General features: G+C 46.5%; 19 non-coding genes across 19 annotated transcripts; all 19 read left to right on the top strand.

Annotated features, from left to right (window-relative positions):
- The first annotated feature begins 98 nt into the window (after positions 1 to 98).
- LOC123415873 lies at positions 99 to 217 on the top strand. Its single transcript, XR_006615566.1, has one exon. It is a non-coding gene; the product is annotated as a 5S ribosomal RNA (ribosomal RNA).
- Positions 218 to 633: 416 nt separating this feature from the next.
- Positions 634 to 752, top strand: LOC123416044. The gene has a single exon (XR_006615728.1). It is a non-coding gene; the product is annotated as a 5S ribosomal RNA (ribosomal RNA).
- A 353-nt stretch (positions 753 to 1,105) lies between these two features.
- Positions 1,106 to 1,224, top strand: LOC123416828. Its single transcript, XR_006616428.1, has one exon. It is a non-coding gene; the product is annotated as a 5S ribosomal RNA (ribosomal RNA).
- Positions 1,225 to 1,601: 377 nt separating this feature from the next.
- Positions 1,602 to 1,720, top strand: LOC123416899. Its single transcript, XR_006616494.1, has one exon. It is a non-coding gene; the product is annotated as a 5S ribosomal RNA (ribosomal RNA).
- A 353-nt stretch (positions 1,721 to 2,073) lies between these two features.
- LOC123416914 lies at positions 2,074 to 2,192 on the top strand. The gene has a single exon (XR_006616508.1). It is a non-coding gene; the product is annotated as a 5S ribosomal RNA (ribosomal RNA).
- Positions 2,193 to 2,581: 389 nt separating this feature from the next.
- Positions 2,582 to 2,700, top strand: LOC123415317. Its single transcript, XR_006615038.1, has one exon. It is a non-coding gene; the product is annotated as a 5S ribosomal RNA (ribosomal RNA).
- Positions 2,701 to 3,321: 621 nt separating this feature from the next.
- LOC123416644 lies at positions 3,322 to 3,440 on the top strand. Its single transcript, XR_006616253.1, has one exon. It is a non-coding gene; the product is annotated as a 5S ribosomal RNA (ribosomal RNA).
- Positions 3,441 to 4,740: 1,300 nt separating this feature from the next.
- On the top strand, positions 4,741 to 4,859 carry LOC123415550. The gene has a single exon (XR_006615264.1). It is a non-coding gene; the product is annotated as a 5S ribosomal RNA (ribosomal RNA).
- A 368-nt stretch (positions 4,860 to 5,227) lies between these two features.
- Positions 5,228 to 5,346, top strand: LOC123416827. The gene has a single exon (XR_006616427.1). It is a non-coding gene; the product is annotated as a 5S ribosomal RNA (ribosomal RNA).
- A 359-nt stretch (positions 5,347 to 5,705) lies between these two features.
- On the top strand, positions 5,706 to 5,824 carry LOC123416901. The gene has a single exon (XR_006616496.1). It is a non-coding gene; the product is annotated as a 5S ribosomal RNA (ribosomal RNA).
- A 611-nt stretch (positions 5,825 to 6,435) lies between these two features.
- Positions 6,436 to 6,554, top strand: LOC123416938. Its single transcript, XR_006616531.1, has one exon. It is a non-coding gene; the product is annotated as a 5S ribosomal RNA (ribosomal RNA).
- Positions 6,555 to 7,878: 1,324 nt separating this feature from the next.
- LOC123415371 lies at positions 7,879 to 7,997 on the top strand. The gene has a single exon (XR_006615091.1). It is a non-coding gene; the product is annotated as a 5S ribosomal RNA (ribosomal RNA).
- A 317-nt stretch (positions 7,998 to 8,314) lies between these two features.
- On the top strand, positions 8,315 to 8,433 carry LOC123416889. The gene has a single exon (XR_006616485.1). It is a non-coding gene; the product is annotated as a 5S ribosomal RNA (ribosomal RNA).
- Positions 8,434 to 10,062: 1,629 nt separating this feature from the next.
- Positions 10,063 to 10,181, top strand: LOC123415734. The gene has a single exon (XR_006615435.1). It is a non-coding gene; the product is annotated as a 5S ribosomal RNA (ribosomal RNA).
- A 365-nt stretch (positions 10,182 to 10,546) lies between these two features.
- LOC123415236 lies at positions 10,547 to 10,665 on the top strand. The gene has a single exon (XR_006614956.1). It is a non-coding gene; the product is annotated as a 5S ribosomal RNA (ribosomal RNA).
- A 434-nt stretch (positions 10,666 to 11,099) lies between these two features.
- On the top strand, positions 11,100 to 11,218 carry LOC123415947. Its single transcript, XR_006615636.1, has one exon. It is a non-coding gene; the product is annotated as a 5S ribosomal RNA (ribosomal RNA).
- A 350-nt stretch (positions 11,219 to 11,568) lies between these two features.
- LOC123416821 lies at positions 11,569 to 11,687 on the top strand. The gene has a single exon (XR_006616421.1). It is a non-coding gene; the product is annotated as a 5S ribosomal RNA (ribosomal RNA).
- A 2,383-nt stretch (positions 11,688 to 14,070) lies between these two features.
- Positions 14,071 to 14,189, top strand: LOC123416137. The gene has a single exon (XR_006615815.1). It is a non-coding gene; the product is annotated as a 5S ribosomal RNA (ribosomal RNA).
- Positions 14,190 to 14,572: 383 nt separating this feature from the next.
- Positions 14,573 to 14,691, top strand: LOC123416826. Its single transcript, XR_006616426.1, has one exon. It is a non-coding gene; the product is annotated as a 5S ribosomal RNA (ribosomal RNA).
- The last annotated feature ends 309 nt before the right edge of the window (positions 14,692 to 15,000 follow it).

Raw genomic sequence — 15,000 nt, 5'->3', positions numbered from 1 at the left:
TGACACCCAACGAGTAGTAGTAGTAGTAGTAGCAGTAGTAGCAGTAGTAGCAGTAGTAGTAGGGGCAAGCATAAGGAACAAATAGATAGTTGCATCTCGGATGCGATCATTCCAGCACTAAAGCACCGGATCCCATCAGAACTCCGAAGTTAAGCGTGCTTGGGCGAGAGTAGTACTAGGATGGGTGACCTCCTGGGATGTCCTCGTGTTGCATTCCCCTTTTTAAATATATTTTTGCGCCACATGACAAGGATGACACGGGACCGTGATCTATATGACCTCATTTTCTTATTTTTGACGTTTACTAGTTTTCTTATTTTTGACGTTTGTGATATGTTTTAGCTTGCCCCTCCCGTGTCCATTGCCACATTTGCCTCGAGAACGGAGACGAGTTTAACACAAGAATTACACCGCTCCCTCTCTACCCCGACAACACGAGCACCGCCACGACCTCTGCGACTTCTCCCACCGCGCATGACACCCAACGACTAGTAGTAGTAGTAGTAGTAGTAGTAGTAGTAGTAGTAGTAGTAGTAGTAGTAGTACTAGTAGTAGTAGTAGTAGTAGTAGTAGTAGTACTAGTAGTAGTAGTAGTAGGGACAAGCATAAGGAACAAATAGATAGTTGCATGTCGGATGCGATCATACCAGCACTAAAGCACCGGATCCCATCAGAACTTCGAAGTTAAGCGTGCTTGGGCGAGAGTAGTACTAGGATGGGTGACCTCCTGGGAAGTCCTCTTGTTGCATTCCCCTTTTTAAATATATTTTTGCGCCACGTGACAAGGATGACGCGGGACCGTGATCTATATGACCTCGTTTTCTTATTTTTGACGTTTACTAGTTTTCTTATTTTTGACGTTTGTGATATGTTTTAGCTTGCCCCTCCCGTGTCCATTGCCACATTTGCCTCGACAACGGAGACGAGTTTAACACAAGAATTTCACCGCTCCCTCTCTACCCCGACAACACGAGCACCGCCACGACCTCTCTGACTTTTCCCACCGCGCATGACACCCAACGACTAGTAGTAGTAGTAGTAGTAGTAGCAGTAGTAGCAGTAGTAGTAGGGGCAAGCATAAGGAACAAATAGATAGTTGCATGTCGGATGCGATCATACCAGCACTAAAGCACCGGATCCCATGAGAACTCCGAAGTTAAGCGTGCTTGGGCGAGAGTAGTACTAGGATGGGTGACCTCCTGGGAAGTCCTCGTGTTGCATTCCCCTTTTTAAATATATTTTTGCGCCACGTGACAAGGATGACACGGGACCGTGATCTATATGACCTCGTTTTCTTATTTTTGACGTTTACTAGTTTTCTTATTTTTGACGTTTGTGATATGTTTTAGCTTGCCCCTCCCGTGTCCATTGCCACATTTGCCTCGAGAACGGAGACGAGTTTAACACAAGAATTTCACCGCTCCCTCTCTACCCCGACAACACGAGCACCGCCACGACCTCTGTGACTTTTCCCACCGCGCATGACACCCAACGACTAGTAGTAGTAGTAGTAGTAGTAGTAGTAGTAATAGTAGTAGTAGTAGTACTAGTAGTACTAGTAGTAGGGGCAAGCATAAGGAACAAATAGATAGTTGCATGTCGGATGCGATCATACCAGCACTAAAGCACCAGATCCCATCAGAACTCCGAAGTTAAGCGTGCTTGGGCGAGAGTAGTACTAGGATGGGTGACCTCCTGGGAAGTCCTCGTGTTGCATTCCCCTTTTTAAATATATTTTTGCGCCACGTGACAAGGATGACGCGGGACCGTGATCTATATGACCTCGTTTTCTTATTTTTGACGTTTACTAGTTTTCTTATTTTTGACGTTTGTGATATGTTATAGCTTGCCCCTCCCGTGTCCATTGCCACATTTGCCTCGACAACGGAGACGAGTTTAACACAAGAATTTCACCGCTCCCTCTCTACCCCGACAACACGAGCACCGCCACGACCTCTTTGACTTTTCCCACCGCGCATGACACCCAACGACTAGTAGTAGTAGTAGTAGTAGTAGCAGTAGTAGCAGTAGTAGTAGGGGCAAGCATAAGGAACAAATAGATAGTTGCATGTCGGATGCGATCATACCAGCACTAAAGCACCGGATCCCATCAGAACTCCGAAGTTAAGCGTGCTTGGGCGAGAGTAGTACTAGGATGGGTGACCTCCTGGGAAGTCCTCGTGTTGCATTCCCCTTTTTAAATATATTTTTGCGCCACATGACAAGGATGACACGGGACCGTGATCTATATGACCTCGTTTTCTTATTTTTGACGTTTACTAGTTTTCTTATTTTTGACGTTTGTGATATGTTTTAGCTTGCCCCTCCCGTGTCCATTGCCACATTTGCCTCGAGAACGGAGACGAGTTTAACACAAGAATTACACCGCTCCCTCTCTACCCCGACAACACGAGCACCGCCACGACCTCTGTGACTTTTCCCACCGCGCATGACACCCAACGACTAGTAGTAGTAGTAGTAGTAGTAGTACTAGTAGTACTAGTAGTAGTAGTAGTAGTAGTAGTACTAGTAGTAGTAGTAGTAGGGGCAAGCATAAGGAACAAATAGATAGTTGCATGTCGGATGCGATCATACCAGCACTAAAGCATCGGATCCCATCAGAACTCCGAAGTTAAGCGTGCTTGGGCGAGAGTAGTACTAGGATGGGTGACCTCCTGGGAAATCCTCGTGTTGCATTCCCCTTTTTAAATATATTTTTGCGCCACGTGACAAGGATGACGCGGGACCGTGATCTATATGACCTCGTTTTCTTATTTTTGACGTTTACTAGTTTTCTTATTTTTGACGTTTGTGATATGTTTTAGCTTGCCTCTCCCGTGTCCATTGCCACATTTGCCTCGACAACGGAGACGAGTTTAACACAAGAATTTCACCGCTCCCTCTCTACCCCGACAACACGAGCACCGCCACGACCTCCTGGGAAGTCCTCGTGTTGCATTCCCCTTTTTAAATATATTTTTGCGCCACGTGACAAGGATGACGCGGGACCGTGATCTATATGACCTCGTTTTCTTATTTTTGACGTTTACTAGTTTTCTTATTTTTGACGTTTGTGATATGTTTTAGCTTGCCCCTCCCGTCTCCATTGCCACATTTGCCTCGAGAACGGAGACGAGTTTAACACAAGAATTTCACCGCTCCCTCTCTACCCCGACAACACGAGCACCACCACGACCTCTGTGACTTTTCCCACCGCGCATGACACCCAACGACTAGTAGTAGTAGTAGTAGTAGTAGTAGTAGTACTAGTAGTAGTAGTAGTAGGGGCAAGCATAAGGAACAAATAGATAGTTGCATGTCGGATGCGATCATACCAGCACTAAAGCACCGGATCCCATCAGAACTCCGAAGTTAAGCGTGCTTGGGCGAGAGTAGTACTAGGATGGGTGACCTCTTGGGAAGTCCTCGTGTTGCATTCCCCTTTTTTAATATATTTTTGCGCCACGTGACAAGGATGACGCGGGACCGTGATCTATATGACCTCGTTTTCTTATTTTTGACGTTTACTAGTTTTCTTATTTTTGACGTTTGTGATATGTTTTAGCTTGCCCCTCCCGTGTCCATTGGCACATTTGCCTCGACAACGGAGACGAGTTTAACACAAGAATTTCACCGGTCCCTCTCTACCCCGACAACACGAGCACCGCCACGACCTCTGTGACTTTTCCCACCGCGCATGACACCCAACGACTAGTAGTAGTAGTAGTAGTAGTAGTAGTAGTAGTAGTAGTAGTACTAGTAGTAGTAGTAGTAGTAGTAGTAGCAGCAGCAGTAGTAATAGCAGTAGTAGCAGCAGCTGTAGTAGCAGCAGCAGTAGTAGCAGCAGCAGTAGTAGCAGCAGCAGCAGTAGCAGCAGCAGCAGTAGCAGCAGCAGCAGTAGCAGCAGTAGCAGTAGCAGGAGTAGCAGTAGCAGGAGTAGCAGTAGCAGGAGTAGTAGCAGGAGTAGTAGCAGGAGTAGGAGGAGTAGCAGGAGTAGTAGCAGGAGTATTAGCAGGAGTAGGAGCAGGAGTAGCAGTAGCAGGAGTAGCAGTAGCAGGAGTAGTAGTAGCAGGAGTAGTAGCAGTAGGAGTAGTAGCAGTAGTAGTAGTAGCAGTAGTAGTAGGAGCAGTAGTAGCAGGAGCAGGAGCAGGAGTAGTAGCAGGAGCAGGAGTAGTAGCAGGAGGAGGAGTAGTAGCAGGAGCAGGAGTAGTAGCAAGAGCAGGAGTAGTAGCAGTAGTAGTAGTCGTAGTAGTAGTGGTAGTAGTAGTGGTAGTAGTAGTCGTAGTAGTAGTGGTAGTAGTAGTCGTAGTAGTAGTGGTAGTAGTAGTAGGTAGTAGTAGGTAGTAGTAGTAGTAGTAGTAGTAGTAGTAGTACTGGTAGTAGTAGTAGTAGTAGTAGTACTGGTAGTAGTAGTAGTAGTAGTACTGGTAGTAGTAGTAGTAGTAGTAGTAGTAGTAGTAGTAGTAGTAGTAGTAGTACTGGTAGTAGTAGTAGTAGTAGTACTGGTAGTAGTAGTAGTAGTAGTAGTAGTAGTAGTACTGGTAGTAGTAGTACTGGTAGTAGTAGTACTGGTAGTACTGGTAGTAGTAGTACTGGTAGTAGTAGTAGTAGTAGTAGTAGTAGTAGTAGTACTCGTAGTAGTAGTAGTACTGGTAGTAGTAGTAGTACTAGTAGTAGTAGTAGTAGTAGTAGTAGTAGTAGTAGGGGCAAGCATAAGGAACAAATAGATAGTTGCATGTCGGATGCGATCATACCAGCACTAAAGCACCGGATTCCATGAGAACTCCGAAGTTAAGCGTGCTTGGGCGAGAGTAGTACTAGGATGGGTGACCTCCTGGGAAGTCCTCGTGTTGCATTCCCCTTTTTAAATATATTTTTGCGCCACGTGACAAGGATGACGCGGGACCGTGATCTATATGACCTCGTTTTCTTTTTTTTGACGTTTACTAGTTTTCTTATTTTTGACGTTTGTGATATGTTTTAGCTTCCCCCTCCCGTGTCCATTGCCACATTTGCCTCGAGAACGGAGACGAGTTTAACACAAGAATTTCACCGCTCCCTCTCTACCCCGACAACACGAGCACCGCCACGACCTCTGTGACTTTTCCCACCGCGCATGACACCCAACGACTACTACTACTACTAGTAGTAGTAGTAGTAGTAGTAGTAGTACTAGTAGTAGTAGTAGTAGGGGCAAGCATAAGGAACAAATTGGTAGTTGCATGTCGGATGCGATCATACCAGCACTAAAGCACCGGATCCCATGAGAACTCCGAAGTTAAGCGTGCTTGGGCGAGAGTAGTACTAGGATGGGTGACCTCCTGGGAAGTCCTCGTGTTGCATTCCCCTTTTTAAATATATTTTTGCGCCACGTGACAAGGATGACGCGGGACCGTGATCTATATGACCTCGTTTTCTTATTTTTGACGTTTACTAGTTTTCTTATTTTTGACGTTTGTGATATGTTTTAGCTTGCCCCTCCCGTGTCCATTGCCACATTTGCCTCGACAACGGAGACGAGTTTAACACAAGAATTTCACCGCTCCCTCTCTACCCCGACAACACGAGCACCGCCACGACCTCTCTGACTTTTCCCACCGCGCATGACACCCAACGACTACTAGTAGTAGTAGTAGTAGCAGTAGTAGCAGTAGTAGCAGTAGTAGTAGGGGCAAGCATAAGGAACAAATAGATAGTTGCATGTCGGATGCGATCATACCAGCACTAAAGCACCGGATCCCATCAGAACTCCGAAGTTAAGCGTGCTTGGGCGAGAGTAGTACTAGGATGGGTGACCTCCTGGGAAGTCCTCGTGTTGCATTCCCCTTTTTAAATATATTTTTGCGCCACGTGACAAGGATGACGCGGGACTGTGATGTATATGACCTCGTTTTCTTATTTTTGACGTTTACTAGTTTTCTTATTTTTGACGTTTGTGATATGTTTTAGCTTGCCCCTCCCGTGTCCATTGCCACATTTGCCACGAGAACGGAGACGAGTTTAACACAAGAATTTCACCGCTCCCTCTCTACCCCGACAACACGAGCACCGCCATGACCTCCTGGGAAGTCCTGTGTTGCATTCCCCTTTTTAAATATATTTTTGCGCCACGTGACAAGGATGACGCGGGACCGTGATCTATATGACCTCGTTTTCTTATTTTTGACGTTTACTAGTTTTCTTATTTTTGACGTTTGTGATATGTTTTAGCTTGCCCCTCCCGTGTCCATTGCCACATTTGCCTCGAGAACGGAGACGAGTTTAACACAAGAATTTCACCGCTCCCTCTCTACCCCGACAACACGAGCACCGCCACGACCTCTGTGACTTTTCCCACCGCGCATGACACCCAACGACTAGTAGTAGTAGTAGTAGTAGTAGTACTAGTAGTAGTAGTAGGGGCAAGCATAAGGAACAAATAGATAGTTGCATGTCGGATGCGATCATACCAGCACTAAAGCACCGGATCCCATCAGAACTCCGAAGTTAAGCGTGCTTGGGTGAGAGTAGTACTAGGATGGGTGACCTCCTGGGAAGTCCTCGTGTTGCATTCCCCTTTTTAAATATATTTTTGCGCCACGTGACAAGGATGACGCGGGACCGTGATCTATATGACCTCGTTTTCTTATTTTTGACGTTTACTAGTTTTCTTATTTTTGACGTTTGTGATATGTTTTAGCTTGCCCCTCCCGTGTCCATTGGCACATTTTCCTCGACAACGGAGACGAGTTTAACACAAGAATTTCACCGGTCCCTCTCTACCCCGACAACACGAGCACCGCCACGACCTCTGTGACTTTTCCCACCGCGCATGACACCCAACGACTAGTAGTAGTAGTAGTAGTAGTAGTAGTAGTAGCAGCAGCAGTAGTAATAGCAGTAGTAGCAGCAGCAGTAGTAGCAGCAGCAGTAGTAGCAGCAGTAGCAGTAGCAGCAGTAGCAGTAGCAGGAGTAGCAGTAGCAGGAGTAGTAGCAGGAGTAGTAGCAGGAGTAGGAGGAGTAGCAGGAGTAGTAGCAGGAGTAGTAGCAGGAGTAGGAGCAGGAGTAGCAGTAGCAGGAGTAGCAGGAGTAGGAGTAGCAGGAGTAGTAGTAGCAGTTGTAGTAGCAGTAGGAGTAGTAGGAGTAGTAGTAGTAGCAGTAGTAATAGGAGCAGTAGTAGTAGTAGTAGTAGTAGCAGGAGCAGGAGCAGGAGTAGTAGCAGGAGCAGGAGTAGTAGCAGGAGCAGGAGTAGTAGCAGGAGCAGGAGTAGTAGCAGTAGTAGTAGTCGTAGTAGTAGTGGTAGTAGTAGTGGTAGTAGTAGTGGTAGTAGTAGTGGTAGTAGTAGTAGGTAGTAGTAGTAGGTAGTAGTAGTAGTAGTAGTAGTAGTAGTAGTAGTAGTAGTAGTAGTAGTAGTACTGGTAGTAGTAGTAGTAGTAGTAGTACTGGTAGTAGTAGTAGTAGTAGTAGTAGTAGTAGTAGTAGTAGTAGTAGTAGTAGTAGTACTGGTAGTAGTAGTAGTAGTAGTACTGGTAGTAGTAGTAGTAGTAGTAGTAGTAGTAATACTGGTAGTAGTAGTACTGGTAGTAGTAGTACTGGTAGTACTGGTAGTAGTAGTAGTAGTAGTAGTAGTAGTAGTAGTAGTAGTACTGGTAGTACTGGTAGTAGTAGTACTGGTAGTACTGGTAGTAGTAGTACTGGTAGTAGTAGTAGTAGTAGTAGTAGTAGTAGGAGTAGTAGTAGTAGTAGTAGTACTGGTAGCAGTAGCAGTAGCAGTAGCAGTAGCAGTAGCAGTAGCAGTAGCAGTAGCAGTAGCAGTAGCAGTAGCAGTAGCAGTAGCAGTAGCAGTAGTAGTAGTAGTAGTAGGGGCAAGCATAAGGAACAAATAGATAGTTGCATGTCGGATGCGATCATACCAGCACTAAAGCACCGGATCCCATCAGAACTTCGAAGTTAAGCGTGCTCGGGCGAGAGTAGTACTAGGATGGGTGACCTCCTGGGAAGTCCTCGTGTTGCATTCCCCTTTTTAAATATATTTTTGCGCCATGTGACAAGGATGACGCGGGACCGTGATCTATATGACCTCGTTTTCTTATTTTTGACGTTTACTAGTTTTCTTATTTTTGACGTTTGTGATATGTTTTAGCTTGCCCTTCCCGTGTCCATTGGCACATTTGCCTCGACAACGGAGACGAGTTTAACACAAGAAAATCACCGCTCCCTCTCTACCCCGACAACGCGAGCACCGCCACGACCTCTGTGACTTTTCCCACCGCGCATGACATCCAACGACTAGTAGTAGGGGCAAGCATAAGGAACAAATAGATAGTTGCATGTTGGATGCGATCATACCAGCACTAAAGCACCGGATCCCATCAGAACTCCGAAGTTAAGCGTGCTTGGGCGAGAGTAGTACTAGGATGGGTGACCTCCTGGGAAGTCCTCGTGTTGCATTCCCCTTTTTATATATATTTTTGCGCCACGTGACAAGGATGACGCGGGACCGTGATCTATATGACCTCGTTTTCTTTTTTTTGACGTTTACTAGTTTTCTTATTTTTGACGTTTATGATATGTTTTAGCTTGCCCCTCCCGTGTCCATTGCCACACTTGCCTCGACAACGGAGACGAGTTTAACACAAGAATTTCACCGGTCCCTCTCTACCCCGACAACACGAGCACCGCAACGACATGTGTGACTTTTCCCACCGCGCATGACACCCAACGACTAGTAGTAGTAGTAGTAGTAGTAGTAGTAGTAGTAGTAGTAGTAGTAGTAGGAGCAGCAGCAGCAGCAGGAGGAGGAGCAGCAGCAGCAGCAGTAGTAGCAGCAGTAGCAGGAGTAGTAGCAGGAGGAGGAGGAGTAGCAGGAGTAGCAGGAGCAGGAGTAGCAGGAGCAGGAGTAGCAGGAGCAGCAGCAGCAGTAGCAGTAGCAGTAGCAGTAGCAGTAGGAGCAGTAGCAGTAGTAGTAGTAGCAGTAGTAGTAGGAGCAGTAGTAGTAGTAGTAGTAGTAGTAGCAGGAGCAGGAGCAGGAGTAGTAGCAGGAGCAGGAGTAGTAGCAGGAGCAGGAGGAGGAGCAGGAGTAGGAGCAGGAGCAGGAGCAGGAGCAGTAGTAGTAGTGGTAGTAGTAGTGGTAGTAGTAGTGGTAGTAGTAGTGGTAGTAGTAGCAGTAGCAGGAGCAGTAGTGGTAGTTGTAGTAGTAGTGGTAGTGGTAGTAGTAGTAGTAGTAGTAGTAGTAGTAGTAGTAGTAGTAGTAGTAGGAGGAGGAGGAGCAGTAGCAGGAGCAGCAGCAGCAGCAGCAGCAGCAGCAGTAGCAGTAGTAGCAGCAGTAGCAGGAGTAGTAGCAGGAGGAGGAGTAGTAGCAGGAGTAGCAGGAGCAGGAGTAGCAGTAGCAGGAGCAGCAGTAGCAGTAGCAGTAGCAGTAGCAGTAGGAGCAGTAGCAGTCGTAGTAGTAGCAGTAGTAGTAGGAGCAGTAGTAGTAGTAGTAGTAGTAGTAGCAAGAGCAGGAGGAGGAGTAGTAGCAGGAGCAGGAGTAGTAGTAGGAGCAGGAGGAGGAGCAGGAGTAGGAGCAGGAGCAGGAGCAGGAGCAGTAGTAGTAGTGGTTGTAGTAGTGGTAGTAGTAGCAGTAGCAGGAGCAGTAGTAGTAGTGGTAGTAGTAGTGGTAGTAGTAGCAGTAGCAGGAGCAGTAGTGGTAGTGGTAGTAGTAGTGGTAGTGGTAGTAGTAGTAGGAGCATTAGTAGTAGTAGTAGTAGTAGGTAGTAGTAGTAGTAGTCGTAGTAGTAGTAGTAGTAGTAGTAGTAGTAGTAGTAGTAGTAGTAGTAGTAGTAGTAGTAGTACTGGTAGTAGTAGTAGTAGTACTGGTAGTAGTAGTAGTAGTAGTAGTACTGGTAGTAGTAGTAGTAGTAGTACTGGTGGTAGTAGTAGTAGTAGTAGTAGTAGTAATAGTAGTAGTAGTAGTAGTAGTACTGGTAGTAGTAGTAGTAGTAGTACTGGTAGTAGTAGTAGTAGTAGTAGTAGTAGTAGTAGTAGTAGTAGTAGTAGTAGTAGTAGGGGCAAGCATAAGGAACAAATAGATAGTTGCATGTCGGATGCGATCATACCAGCACTAAAGCACCGGATCCCATCAGAACTCCGAAGTAAAGCGTGCTTGGGCGAGAGTACTACTAGGATGGGTGACCTCCTGGGAAGTCCTCGTGTTGCATTCCCCTTTTTAAATATATTTTTGCGCCACGTGACAAGGATGACGCGGGACCGTGATCTATATGACCTCGTTTTCTTTTTTTTCACGTTTACTAGTTTTCTTATTTTTGAAGTTTGTGATATGGTTTAGCTTGCCCCTCCCGTGTCCATTGCCACATTTGCCTCGAGAACGGAGACGAGTTTAACACAAGAATTTCACCGCTCCCTCTCTACCCCGACAACACGAGCACCGCCACGACCTCTCTGACTTTTCCCACCGCGCATGACACCGAACGACTACTACTAGTAGTAGTAGTAGTAGTAGCAGTAGTAGCAGTAGTAGCAGTAGTAGTAGGGGCAAGCATAAGGAACAAATAGATAGTTGCATGTCGGATGCGATCATACCAGCACTAAAGCACCGGATCCCATTAGAACTCCGAAGTAAAGCGTGCTTGGGCGAGAGTAGTACTAGGATGGGTGACCTCCTGGGAAGTCCTCGTGTTGCATTCCCCTTTTTAAATATATTTTTGCGCCACGTGACAAGGATGACGCGGGACCGTGATCTATATGACCTCGTTTTCTTATTTTTGACGTTTACTAGTTTTCTTATTTTTGACGTTTGTGATATGTTTTAGCTTGCCCCTCCCGTGTCCATTGCCACATTTGCCTCGACAACGGAGACGAGTTTAACACAAGAATTTCACCGCTCCCTCTCTACCCCGACAACACGAGCACCGCCACGACCTCTGTGACTTTTCCCACCGCGCATGACACCCAACGACTACTACTACTAGTAGTAGTAGTAGTAGTAGTAGTAGTACTAGTAGTAGTAGTAGTACTAGTAGTAGTAGTAGTAGTAGTACTAGTAGTAGTAGTAGTAGTACTAGTAGTAGTAGTAGTAGTAGTAGGGGCAAGCATAAGGAACAAATAGATAGTTGCATGTTGGATGCGATCATACCAGCACTAAAGCACCGGATCCCATGAGAACTCTGAAGATAAGCGTGCTTGGGCGAGAGTAGTACTAGGATGGGTGACCTCCTGGGAAGTCCTCGTGTTGCATTCCCCTTTTCAAATATATTTTTGCGCCACGTGACAAGGATGACGCGGGACCGTGATCTATATGACCTCGTTTTCTTATTTTTCACGTTTACTAGTTTTCTTATTTTTGACGTTTGTGATATGTTTTAGCTTGCCCCTCCCGTGTCCATTGCCACATTTGCCTCGACAACGGAGACGAGTTTAACACAAGAATTTCACCGCTCCCTCTCTACCCCGACAACACGAGCACCGCCACGACCTCTCTGACTTTTCCCACCGCGCATGACACCCAACGACTAGTAGTAGTAGCAGTAGTAGCAGTAGTAGCAGTAGTAGTAGGGGCAAGCATAAGGAACAAATAGATAGTTGCATGTCGGATGCGATCATACTAGCACTAAAGCACCGGATCCCATCAGAACTCCGAAGTTAAGCGTGCTTGGGCGAGAGTAGTACTAGGATGGGTGACCTCCTGGGAAGTCCTCGTGTTGCATTCCCCTTTTTAAATATATTTTTGCGCCACGTGACAAGGATGACGCGGGACCGTGATCTATATGACCTCGTTTTCTTATTTTTGACGTTTACTAGTTTTCTTATTTTTGACGTTTGTGATATGTTTTAGCTTGCCCCTCCCGTGTCCATTGCCACATTTGCCTCGAGAACGGAGACGAGTTTAACACAAGAATTTCACCGCTCCCTCTCTACCCCGACAACACGAGCACCGCCACGACCTCCTGGGAAGTCCTCGTGTTGCATTCCCCTTTTTAAATATATTTTTGCGCCACGTGACAAGGATGACGCGGGACCGTGATCTATATGACCTCGTTTTCTTATTTTTGACGTTTACTAGTTTTCTTATTTTTGACGTTTGTGATATGTTTTAGCTTGCCCCTCCCGTGTCCATTGCCACATTTGCCTCGAGAACGAACACGAGTTTAACACAAGAATTTCACCGCTCCCTCTCTACCCCGACAACACGAGCACCGCCACGACCTCTGTGACTTTTCCCACCGCGCATGACACCCAACGACTAGTAGTAGTAGTAGTAGTAGTAGTAGTAGTAGTAGTAGTAGTAGTAGTAGTAGTAGTAGTAGTAGGAGCAGCAGCAGCAGCAGCAGGAGCAGCAGCAGCAGCAGCAGTAGTAGCAGCAGTAGCAGGAGTACTAGCAGGAGGAGGAGTAGTAGCAGGAGTAGCAGGAGCAGGAGTAGCAGGAGCAGGAGTAGCAGTAGCAGGAGCAGCAGTAGCAGTAGCAGTAGCAGTAGGAGCAGTAGCAGTAGTAGTAGTAGCAGTAGTAGTAGGAGCAGTAGTAGTAGTAGTAGTAGTAGTAGCAGGAGCAGGAGTAGTAGCAGGAGCCGGAGTAGTAGCAGGAGCAGGAGGAGGAGCAGGAGTAGGAGCAGGAGCAGGAGCAGGAGCAGGAGCAGTAGTAGTGGTGGTAGTAGTAGTGGTAGTAGTAGTGGTAGTAGTAGCAGTACCAGGAGCAGTAGTGGTAGTAGTAGTAGTAGTAGTAGTAGTAGTAGTAGTAGTAGTAGTAGTAGTAGTAGTAGTAGGAGCAGCAGCAGCAGCAGCAGCAACAGTAGCAGCAGCAGCAGTAGTACCAGCAGTAGCAGGAGTAGTAGCAGGAGGAGGAGTAGTAGCAGGAGTAGCAGAAGCAGGAGCAGCAGTAGCAGTAGCAGTAGCAGTAGCAGTAGGAGCAGTAGCAGTAGTAGTAGTAGAAGTAGTAGTAGGAGCAGTAGTAGTAGTAGTAGTAGTCGTAGTAGCAGGAGCAGGAGCAGGAGTAGTAGCAGGAGCAGGAGTAGTAGCAGGAGCAAGAGGAGGAGCAGGAGTAGGAGCAGGAGCAGGAGCATGAGCAGTAGTAGTAGTGGTAGTAGTAGTGGTAGTAGTAGCAGTAGCAGGAGCAGTAGTGGTAGTGGTAGTAGTAGTGGTAGTGGTGGTAGTAGTAGTGGTAGTAGTAGTAGTAGTAGTAGTAGTAGTAGTAGTAGTAGTAGTAGTAGTAGTAGTAGTAGTAGTAGTAGGAGGAGGAGGAGGAGGAGGAGGAGGAGCAGCAGCAGCAGCAGTAGCAGCAGCAGCAGTAGCAGCAGCAGCAGTAGCAGCAGCAGCAGCAGCAGCAGCAGTAGCAGCAGCAGCAGTAGTAGCAGCAGTAGCAGGAGTAGTAGCAGGAGGAGGAGTAGTAGCAGGAGCAGGAGTAGCAGTAGCAGGAGCAGCAGTAGCAGTAGCAGTAGCAGTAGCAGTAGGAGCAGTAGCAGTAGTAGTAGTAGCAGTAGTAGTAGGAGCAGTAGTAGTAGTAGTAGTAGTAGTAGTAGCAGGAGCAGGAGCAGGAGTAGTAGCAGGAGCAGGAGTAGTAGCAGGAGCAGGAGGAGGAGCAGGAGTAGGAGCAGGAGCAGTAGTAGTAGTGGTAGTAGTAGTGGTAGTAGTAGCAGTAGCAGGAGCAGTAGTAGTAGTGGTAGTAGTAGTGGTAGTAGTAGCAGTAGCAGGAGCAGTAGTGGTAGTGGTAGTAGTAGTGGTAGTGGTAGTAGTAGTAGGAGCAGTAGTAGTAGTAGTAGTAGTAGTAGTAGTAGTAGTAGTAGTAGTAGGTAGTAGTAGTAGTAGTAGTAGTAGTAGTAGTAGTAGTAGTAGTACTACTACTACTACTAGTAGTAGTAGTAGTAGTAGTAGTACTGGTAGTAGTACTAGTAGTAGTAGTAGTAGTAGTAGTAGTAGTAGTACTGGTAGTAGTAGTAGTAGTAGTAGTAGTAGAAGAAGTAGTAGTAATAGTAGTAGTAGTACTAGTAGTAGTACTGATGGTAGTAGTAGTAGTAGTACTGGTAGTAGTAGTAGTAGTAGTAGTAGTAGTAGTAGTAGTAGTAGGGGCAAGCATAAGGAACAAATAGATAGTTGCATGTCGGATGCGATCATACCAGCACTAAAGCACCGGATCCCATCAGAACTCCGAAGTAAAGCATGCTTGGGCGAGAGTACTACTAGGATGGGTGACCTCCTGGGAAGTCCTCGTGTTGCATTCCCCTTTTTAAATATATTTTTGCGCCACGTGACAAGGATGACGCGGGACCGTGATCTATATGACCTCGTTTTCTTTTTTTTGACGTTTACTAGTTTTCTTATTTTTGACGTTTGTGATATGTTTTAGCTTGCCCCTCCCGTGTCCATTGCCACATTTGCCTCGAGAACGGAGACGAGTTTAACACAAGAATTTCACCGCTCCCTCTCTACCCCGACAACACGAGCACCGCCACGACCTCTGTGACTTTTCCCACCGCGCATGACACCCAACGACTACTAGTAGTAGTACTGGTAGTAGTAGTAGTAGTACTAGTAGTAGTACTAGTAGTAGTACTAGTAGTAGTAGTAGGGGCAAGCATAAGGAACAAATAGATAGTTGCATGTCGGATGCGATCATACCAGCACTAAAGCACCGGATCCCATGAGAACTCCGAAGTTAAGCGTGCTTGGGCGAGAGTAGTACTAGGATGGGTGACCTCCTGGGAAGTCCTCGTGTTGCATTCCCCTTTTTAAATATATTTTTGCGCCACGTGACAAGGATGACGCGGGCGGTGATCTATATGACCTCGTTTTCTTATTTTTGACGTTTATTAGTTTTCTTATTTTTGACGTTTGTGATATGTTTTAGCTTGCCCCTCCCGTGTCCATTGCCACATTTGCCTCGACAACGGAGACGAGTTTAACACAAGAATTTCACCGCTCCCTCTCTACCCCGACAACACGAGCACCGCCACGACCTCTGTGACTTTTCCAACCGCGCATGACACCCAACGACTAGTAGTAGTAGTAGTAGTAGTAGTACTAGTAGTAGTA

This window comes from Hordeum vulgare, unplaced genomic scaffold (assembly GCF_904849725.1).
Source record: "Hordeum vulgare subsp. vulgare unplaced genomic scaffold, MorexV3_pseudomolecules_assembly, whole genome shotgun sequence".
Classification (NCBI taxonomy): domain Eukaryota; kingdom Viridiplantae; phylum Streptophyta; class Magnoliopsida; order Poales; family Poaceae; genus Hordeum; species Hordeum vulgare.
This window is presented reverse-complemented; position numbering and strand designations above follow the sequence as displayed.